At 44.1% G+C, this 9475-nt stretch overlaps 1 pseudogene; it reads left to right on the forward strand.

Annotated features, from left to right (window-relative positions):
• The first annotated feature begins 5262 nt into the window (after positions 1-5262).
• On the forward strand, positions 5263-6747 carry LOC147972087 (uncharacterized; annotated as a pseudogene).
• Positions 6748-9475: the final 2728 nt, after the last annotated feature.

Here is a 9475-nt window from a genome sequence, read left to right on the forward strand (position 1 = left end):
TTCCCGGTCACATATGTAATGCATCTGCATCAGGGTAGCTGCGTACATACTAGGGGCTACCTAATAGACCCATTGTCAAACTCCTAGAGCTAAGTGAGAGCAATAAAACTGAATAGTCTGATTGCCTGGTTCGCCGCACTGACACCTCCTTCAAGGACCAAGACGTTGGGTTAAGTGTAGTTATGCGCAATTCTGAACACCCAGTAGCATCTACATGGGGGTTGAAGCCGACGAGTGGGAACTCTCAGATACAATAAACGGTCGCATAGGAGGATAAACACTTTTCATCAAGGAATGAATATATTACAAAACACTTAGTTTATAAACACAAATCCCCGGATAGTTCGGACTCTTTTATTCGAACACTACGTCCTTAGAGCATTGGATCTCTATAAGGCGAGCACCTTTTAGCACATCCTCAAAATAGCGCTCCGGTGTGCGGTGGGCCTTGCTTTTAGAAGGACCCTCAACTGCCACCTTTTCGGCATACATTTTCACCCAGTGCATCTTGACACGGGCGAAAGCCATACGCGCTCCTTCCATGCAGGACCACCTCTTGACGGCGTCAATCTGGGGCAGTGGATCAACGAGACGTCACACAAGGCCGAAGTAGCTGTCCGAAATGACTTTAACCAGACACAACCGGACTATGACTTCCCTCATGGCCGCACCGGACATCTTATGCAGCTCCGCCCATTGCGCCATCTGGTCATTTAGCAGTAGGGGACGCTCCCGCTCCACAAATTGCGACCAGAAGAGCTTGTCTGACTCGTACCCCTCCTGGGCCTAGAAGAATTGGGCGGTGTCTGCAGCACTCGTCGACATATCCGCATATGCGTTTGGAGAACTCCACAGTCGACTAAGCAAGGCATACTTCCGGTCCCCAAATTTAGCCTATAAAAGAAAATTCTTACCAGCCACTATCTAACTGGCTTGACGGATTTCCTCGCACGCTGTGCGGGATTCAGACCATGCCTCCGAAGCATCTTGAAGGGCCTTGGCAAGTTCAATCCCCTTCGCCTTATTTTCTGTTTCCAAGGACCCACACTTGGCGGCAGTGTCCTTGAGTTTTGATCCATCTCGGTCACCTATTCCTCAAAACGACGTCGAGCAGCCTGTTTGGCCGTCAAGTCTGCAGCCGCCTTATCGGCGGCTGCCTTGCTTACCCTTGCTTGCTCCTTGGCTTGAGCAAGCTCCCTCCTGAGGGTTTCCACTGCGGCGGCACCATCTGTACAAACACGCACATTGCAGCTCTTGAATTTCCACAGACAACACGGACATAAAAAGGCATAAAGTAAGATGTATCTTCTACCTTGCGCCTGCTTGAGCCGCATGTTAACAAGGACCAGGTCCTCCTTGGCTCGCTCCATTTTCTGCTTGAGTTCGGAAATTTCTGCAGATTGGGCAGTCGCCGCTAACCTTGAAGCCTGTTTTCATCCAAAGAAAACAATGTGTTACCACCTGATAATTGATTATTGATCCTCTGCTCGCTTTTCTTTCCAAATCCGAACAGAGTCTCAGGGGCTACTATCTGTGTACATGCATGTAGTTCACAAAAATGATCAAAAACATTACATTGTGTACCTCAAAGCCTGCTAGCAGGCTAGTGAAGGCTTCATTCAGCCCGCTCTTGGCGGACTGAATCTACTCAGACACCGTGCCTAGCAGGATACGGTGCTCGTCTAGGACGAACGCATTTTGAAGTGCACCTGCCATTGTATTCGGCGCCTCTGGATTAGTAGAGGTCGCCACTCCCTCTTCACCTGCATGAGATTGTTCACTAGACCCCGGGGCCGCGTGGGTCTCCGGAGTAGTCTGTGGCTGGGGGATGGATTGACCGGGCCTTCCTCGACGGTCTCCATAAGGACCGTCCTCCCTGGCCCTCCGGCAGCCGAGGTATTACCCTCTGGCACCGTTAAATCACCCCCCCCCCCACTCGTGTCTTTTCAAGGCTTGGGGAGGGCCTATGGGACGACACCTTGGCATCATCCGCCTTAGGCGGCGGGGAGGCTAATGGAGGCGACCCGCTCTCCATCATCTCCGGTGCAGATCCCCTGAGGATGAAGATAGTGGGGGAAGATCGCGGGCCAAACTAAAAGAAAGAACTTAGAGTTACCATCACAGTTCATTGATTGAATAAGTGCAGAAAATCCCGCACCACTTACAAGTCGGCTTGGGGCTTAGTCTGGCCCTGGTGCTTCAGGACAACCTCGGCGTCTGACTCCTAGTCATTGGGGAGGGTAATTTTGTCCCTCTTGGATGCTTCGGCTTCTAGGTCTTCGGAGGCCGCTCTCTTTTTTCCCTTGCTGGGAGGATCTTCTTCTTCCTCCTCCTCCTCGTCGTCATCACCCTCATGAGAGGACTAGGCATCAGCATCTTCGGACATTGCGTCCGAAGTGCTCTCCTCTCTTTTCTTCTTCTTGTCCTTCTTTGTCAGCGCCTGGTATGGCGCTGGGACCAACATCCTCATTAGAAGGGGATTGGTTGGGTCTTCGGGCGCGGAGCCGGACACCGGATCTCCTCCGCCTTATTAATCCAGACCTGTTTGGGGATGGATTACTTAGCACCTCTTCCTCGGGTTGTTGAAGCCTATGGGTGTTCAGAGTTTTTAGAATTTACCTCGGAGGATGGATGGTTGCAGTTGAGGCTAGTGTCGTCTGAGGACCTTGGCCACGATTTCTGCTTCTTAAAAAGCAGCTTCCAGATCCCCTTATGCGTTGTGCTGTAGAACTGTTGTAGGGTCTGCGGCCCTTCTGAATTGAACTCCCACATCTTGAGGGGCCGCCTCTGGCAGGGAAGTTCTCGGTGGATCAGCATCACTTGGACTACGTCAGCAATTGTAACGTCCTTTGTTATCATGCTCTCGACGCGTTTCTGCAGCCGTAGCACCTCAGGGACCGACCCCCAGTCCGGACTCTTGTTTGTCCAGGATGTAAGCCTCATCGGGAGTCTGGATCTAAAGGCTGGTGCGGCCGCCCACTTGGAGCCGCGGGGTTCTGTGATATAGAACCATTCCTGTTGCCATATTTTGACGGTGTCCACAAAAACTCCCTTTGGCCAATTGACTTTGGGAGCTTGCTCACCATGGTGCCACCACAGTCCGCGTGTTTCCCATTGACCACCTTTGGTTTCACATTAAAAATCTTGAGCCATAAACCAAAATGTGGAGGGACATGGAGGAAGGCTTCACACACGATGATAAGCGCCGAGATGTCAAGGAATGAATTTGGGGCCAGGTCATGAAAATCCAACCCGTAGTAGAACATGAGACCCCTTACAAAGGGCTGGAGGGCGGATCCAAGTCCACGGAGGAAGTGGGGGACAAACACCACCCTCTCACCGGGCTCCGGAATGGGGATGACCTGCGCCAGATCGGGAAGCCTGTGCTTGATTTCTTCGGTCAAATACTGCGCTTCCCGCAGCTCCTTGATGTTCTCCTACATGATGGAGGAGGGCACCCACTTGCCTTGAGAGCCGGCCATGGTCGGAGGAGTGGTCAGGGAGAGAAAAGATGGGAGTTTGGGCGCTTGAACTCGGGGACGGAGAGGCAAAGAGAATGAGGCGAGGGGTGGAACAGATGGGTTCTATCCACTTATATGGACTGCGAATATCAAGCATCCCCTCCCTCGAGCCTTAAAACTCGCCTATTCCCAAGGGGCCACGCGAACCGCACGGTTAGGTTACCAAAACTTGTATTGATGAGAATCCCGTAGTAAGGGGGCACGATCTCTGCTTTGACAAGACGTGTCGCTGGAGGTTGTGTCTCGAAGCGCGAAACGGGAGGCTGATACGTCTCCATCGTATCTACTTTTCCAACCACTTTTGACCTTGTTTTGTACTCTAACTTGCATGATTTGAATGGAACTAACCCGGCCTGATGTTGTTTTCAACAGAATTGCCATGGTGTTATTTTTGTGCAGAAATAAAAGTTCTCCGAATGACCTGAAATTTCACGAAGAATATTTTTGGAATTTACAAAAATACTGACGAAAGAATCAACACCAGTGGCCTACACCCTATCCACGAGGATGGGGGTGCACCCACCCCCCTGGGTCGCGCCCCCTGTCTCATGGGCCCCCTGAGGCTCCACCGACCTCAACTCCAACTCTATATATTCACGTTCGGAGAAAAAATAAGATAGAAGGATTTGTCGCGTTTTACGATACGGAGCCATCGCTAAGCCCTAATCTCTCTCGGGAGAGCTGATCTGGAGTCCGTTCGGGGCTCCCGAGAGGGGAATCCGTCTCCATCGTCATCATCAACCTTCCTCCATCACCAATTTCATGATGCTCACTGCCGTGCATGAGTAATTCCATCGTAGGCTTGATGGACGGTGATGGGTTGGATGAGATTTATCATGTAATTGAGTTAGTTTTGTTAGGGTTTGATCCCTAGTATCCATTATGTTCTGAGATTGATGTTTCTATGACTTTGCTATGCTTAATGCTTGTCACTAGGGCCCGAGTGCCATGATTTCAGATCTGAACCTATTATGTTTTCATGAATATATGTGAGTTCTTGATCCTATTTTGCAAGTAAATAGTCACCTACTATGTGTTATGATCCGGTAACCCTGAAGTGACAATAATCGGGACCACACCCTGTGATGACTATAGTTTGAGGAGTTAATGTATTCACTAAGTGTTAATGCTTTGGTCCGGTACTCTATTAAAAGGAGGCCTTAATATCCCTTAGTTTCCAATAGGACCCCGCTGCCACGGGAGGGTAGGACAAAAGATGTCATGCAAGTTCTTTTCCATAAGCACGTATGACTATATCCGGAATACATGCCTACATTACATTGATGAACTGGAGCTAGTTCTGTGTCACCCTATGTTATAACTGTTGCATGAGGAATCACATCTGCCATAATTATCCATCACTGATCCATTTCCTACGAGCTTTTCACATATTGATCTTTGCTTAGTTACTTTTCTGTTGCCACTGTCACAATTACTACAAAACCAATACCATTACTTTTGCCACTATTACCATTGCCTCCATATTACTTTGCTACTAAATACTTTGCTTCAGATATTAAGTCTTTCTGGTGCGGTTGAATTGACAACTCAACTGTTAATACTTGAGAATATTCTTTGGCTCCCCTTGTGTCGAATCAATAAATTTGGGTTGAATACTCTACCCTCGAAAATTGTTGTGATCCCCTATACTTGTGGGTTATCAAGACTATTTTCTGGCACCGTTGCCGGGGAGCATAGCTCTATTTTTTGAGTCACTTGGGATTTATATCTCTTGATCACTATGAAGAACTTGAAAGATGAAAGAACCAAGATTTTTCCCTCAACTACGAGGGGAGGTAAGGAACTGCCATCTAGCTCTGCACTTGATTCACCTTCTATTATGAGTAAACTTGCGACACCTACTCCTGCTATTCATTCTGATATGTCGCATGTTATTGATGATGCCACTTCTACTATGCATGATGCTTATGATGAAACTACTTCTATGCTTGATAATATTGTGCCATTAGGTGAATTTATTGATGAACAACTTGCTAGGGTTAGAGAGAATGAAATTATTGAAACTAATAATATTGATGAAAGTGATGATGAAGATTCTCCCCCTAGATACGAATTGCCTGTTGTGCCTGAGGGTTATGTTATGGATGAAGAAACTGCTAGAGACTTTTTAGCTTGCAATGATAGATATGATCTTAAGAAATTGTTAGCTAAGCTGAAAGAAAAATCCTTGAATGCTAGAATGAAATATGACCCTGCTTTTGCTACTTCACCTATCTGTATCTCTGATAAGGATTATGAGTTCTCTGTCGATCCTCAGTTAATTACTTTGGTTGAATTTGATCCTTTTTATGGCTATGAATCCGAAACTGTTGTGGCGCATCTAACTAAATTGAATGATATAGCCACCCTATTCACTAATGGGGAAAAATTTTGTTATTACTATATCCTTAAGTTATTTCCATTCTCATTAAAGGGTGATGCTAAAACATGGTTTAATTCTCTTGATCTTGGTTGTGTGCGTAGTCCCCGGGATATGATTTATTATTTCTCTGCTAAATATTTCCCCGCTCATAAGAAACAAGCTGCCTTAAGGGAAATATATAATTTTATGCAAATTGAAGAAGAGAGTCTCCCACAAGCTTGGGGGAGGTTTCTCCGATTACTTAATGCTTTGCCTGATCATCCTCTCAAGAAAAATGAAATACTTGATATCTTTTATAATGGACTAACCGATGCTTCCAGTGACCATCTATATAGTTGTGCTGGTTGTGTTTTCAGGGAAAGAATTGTTGATCAAGCTGAATTGCTATTGAATAATATGTTGAGTAATGAAAATGATTGGACACTTCATGAACCAATTACTAATCCAACTCCGAAGAAAGGGGGTATTATATTTCTCAGTCCTGAAGATATGCAAGAGGCAAAGAAATCTATGAAAGAAAAGGGTATTAAAGCTGAAGATGTTAAGAATTTACCACCTATTGAATAAATACATGGTCTTGATAACCCGACACAGGTAGTAAAGGTAAATTCTCTCTATAGATTTGATGAAGGTGATATTCCTCGTAATAAGTCTGCTAGCCAATGCTTGGATGAGTTTGATAATTTTATTGTGAAGCAAGAAAACTTCAATGCTTATGTTGTTAGACAATTGAAACGTAATGCTGATATGCTTGAACACTTGAGAGATCATATGTCTAGAGTTAAAGGTGAGCTTAAAATTATTAGTAAACATGCTTCTATGGATACCACTCAAGTAGAATAGGTGCTTAAAGCTCAGAATGATTTGCTCAGTGAATTAAATAATAAGAAAAGCGATAATACTATTAGAGTTGTGACTAGAGGGGGTAAAATGACTCAGGAACCTTTGTATCCTGAGGGCAACCCTAAGAGAATTGAGCAAGATTCTCAGAGAACTAATGTTGATGCACCTGGTCCTTCTAAAAGGAAGAAAAAGAAAAATGATAGGACTTTGCATGCTTCTAGTGAACCTGTGGTTGACACACCTAAGAATCCAAATGATATTTATATTTCTGATGCTGAAACACAATCTGGTAATGAACATGAACCTAGTGATAATGTTAATGATGATGTTCATGTTGATGCTCAACCTAGCAATAACAATGATGTAGAAATTGAACCTGCTATTGATCTTGATAACCCACAATCAAAGAATCAATGTTATGATAAGAGAGACTTCGTTGCTTGGAAGCACGATAAAGAAAGAGAACCATGGGTTCAGAAACCCATGCCTTTTCCTCCTAAACCATCCAAGAGAAAGGATGATGAGGATTTTGAGCGCTTTGCTGAAATGATTAGACCTATCTTTTTGCGTATGCGTTTAACTGATATGCTTAAAATGAATCCTTATGCTAAGTATATGAAAGATATTGTCACAAATAAAAGAAAGATACCGGAAGCTGAAATTTCCACCATGCTTGCTAATTATACTTTTAAGGGTGGAATACCAAAGAAACTTGGAGATCCAGGAGTACAAACTATACCATGCTCCATTAAAAGAAACTATGTTAAAACTGCTTTATGTGATCTTGGAGCCGGTGTTAGTCTTATGCCTCTCTCTTTATATCATAGACTTGATTTGAATAAGTTGACACCTACTAAAATATCTTTGCAAATGGATGATAAATCAACTGCTATACCTGTCAGTATTTGTGAGGATGTGCCTATTGTGGTTGCAAACGTAACTATTTTAACGGACTTTGTTATTCTTGATATTCCCGAGGACAATAGTATGTCGATTATCCTTGGTAGACCCTTTTTTGAATACTGCGGGGGATGTTATTGATTGCAACAAAGGCAATGTCACTTTTCATGTTAATGGTAATGATCATACAGTACACTTTCCGAGGAAACAACCTCAAGTCCACAGTATTAATTCTATTGGAAAAACATCAACGATTACTATTAGAGGTTTTGAATTTCCTCTTCCTGCTGTCAAGAAGAAATATGATATTCTTATTGTTGGGGACGTGCTTATCCCCGTTGAGGTAACCTAGTGTTATTCGAAAATTCTCAAGTTTCATGTTACTCGAAAAGAGTTTGTTAACAAGACTTGATCAACCTTGTTAGTGGATTCCTTTTCATGAGCATGAGATGGATGAAGTTAGAAAGAACAACTCTCTGTGCCCTCCTTTTACTTTCTGTTATTTAGATTAAACAAAGTAAAATTAGTATTTTCTGTCTGTTTTCTGAATTATCCTTGCAATAAAAAGTACCCCAAAAATAAAAGTTCTCCAAATGTCCTGAAAATTTTAGATGATTTTTTGTAGAATATTTAAGAATTATTGGCACTGAGAACACACCAGGGGGGCACACCACCTGGCCACGAGGGTCTAGGACACGCCCACCCCCCTAGGGCGCGCCCCTTGCCTCGTGGACCCCACGTTGCCCCCCTCGACTTATTATTGCACCCACACACTTCGTCTTCCTCCAGAAAAAATCATCCACCAGCTCAAACCTGAGTTCTAGCTCATCTTGCTGCCATTTTCGATCTCGTTTCTCAAAGCTCCATTCACAAAACTGCTTTGGGGGATTGTTCTTCGGTATATGACTCCTCCAATGGTCCAATTAGTTTTTGTTCTAGTGCTTTATTTATTGCAAATTTTTGCTGCTTAGGTGACCTGTTCTTGAGCTTGCATGTCAAATTTATGTGGTCAAAAGTAGTTTAAATGCATGATATGGCCTCTAGGCACTTGTAGGAGTAGCTGCTATCAATCTTGTTGAGTTCGGTTCATTTATATTTTGAGTTACTAAAAATTTCAGAAATTTTTCAGAGAAGAAAAATGTTTAGGAAAATGTACCAAGGTGGTTCGTCAAGGAAGCAAGGACCTAGGCTCGCGATACGTGATGCGGACGATGAACCACCGAGGGAGGCTCAAGTACTCCCTCCATCCGGAAATACTTGTCGTCAAAATGGACACAAATGGATGTATCTAGAATTAAAATACATCTAGATACATCCATTCCTCGGACAAGTATTTCCGGACGGAGGGAGTACGGTCTTGTGAATGGCTGTCAGAGGAGTTCATGGTGCAGGCAGGCATCAAGGATGAATTTGGCGCGTATGTGCGTAACGCTGATCTTGAGAGCTTCGTGTCAGATAAGTGCCGACAATACCTCTATCTAACTGATTCATTTGTGAGAAGGTTTAAATTTACATCCTCGGGCAATTCTCACACTGTTTTATTTGATCTTTATGATAAATCATATACCATGGACCTAGAAGATTTTAATACTGTTTGTAAACTCCCGCACTGGGGCAATGTTAGTGAACCTCGCAAATCTGAATATAAAGACTTTCTTGCTAGTATTACTCTAGGGGAATCTAGGGAAATCACACAAGCTACCATAGCGAGCATTCATTTCCCTTCCATACATTATTTTGCTCTCTTCATTGGTAGATGCATTAACAGGAAAGATGAGGCTTATCACATGTGCGTTCCAGATCTTAGTGTCCTCAATAGTGCGGTATT

Source organism: Triticum urartu, chromosome 5A (genome assembly GCF_056163025.1).
Source record: "Triticum urartu cultivar PI428250 chromosome 5A, HENAU_Tu73, whole genome shotgun sequence".
NCBI classification, from domain to species: Eukaryota; Viridiplantae; Streptophyta; class Magnoliopsida; order Poales; family Poaceae; genus Triticum; species Triticum urartu.